The 389-nt window shown below is 46.3% G+C and overlaps 1 protein-coding gene across 1 annotated transcript in view; it reads left to right on the top strand.

Annotated features, from left to right (window-relative positions):
• Window positions 1-389, top strand: part of ptgr2 (prostaglandin reductase 2) — a 43,338-nt gene that overhangs the window by 24,622 nt on the left and 18,327 nt on the right. The window lies entirely within an intron of this gene.

Raw genomic sequence — 389 nt, 5'->3', positions numbered from 1 at the left:
CTAAAATCCATATATACCACGTCTACCGCTTTCCCCTCATCAACCTCCTTCGTCACCTTTTCAAAGAATTCAATAAGGTTTGTGAGGCACGACCTGCCCTTCACAAAACCATGCTGACTATCCTTGATCACATTATTCCTATCCAGATGTTCATAAATCCTCTCCCTTACAATTCTCTCTAAGACTTTGCCCACAACAGAAGTGAGACTCACCGGCCTATAGTTACTAGGGTTATCCCTACTCCCCTTCTGGCAGCTCATTCCATACACGTACCACCCTCTGCGTGAAAATGTTGCTCCTTAGGTCTCTTTTACATCTTTCCCCTCCCACCCTAAATCTGTGCCCATCTAGTTCTGGACTTTCCTCACCCCAGGGACAAGACCCTGTCT

The sequence above is a fragment of the Chiloscyllium plagiosum genome, chromosome 10, assembly GCF_004010195.1.
Source record: "Chiloscyllium plagiosum isolate BGI_BamShark_2017 chromosome 10, ASM401019v2, whole genome shotgun sequence".
Lineage (NCBI taxonomy): Eukaryota > Metazoa > Chordata > Chondrichthyes > Orectolobiformes > Hemiscylliidae > Chiloscyllium > Chiloscyllium plagiosum.
Note: the sequence above shows the minus strand (reverse complement) of the source record. Positions and strands in the feature narration are given on the sequence as shown.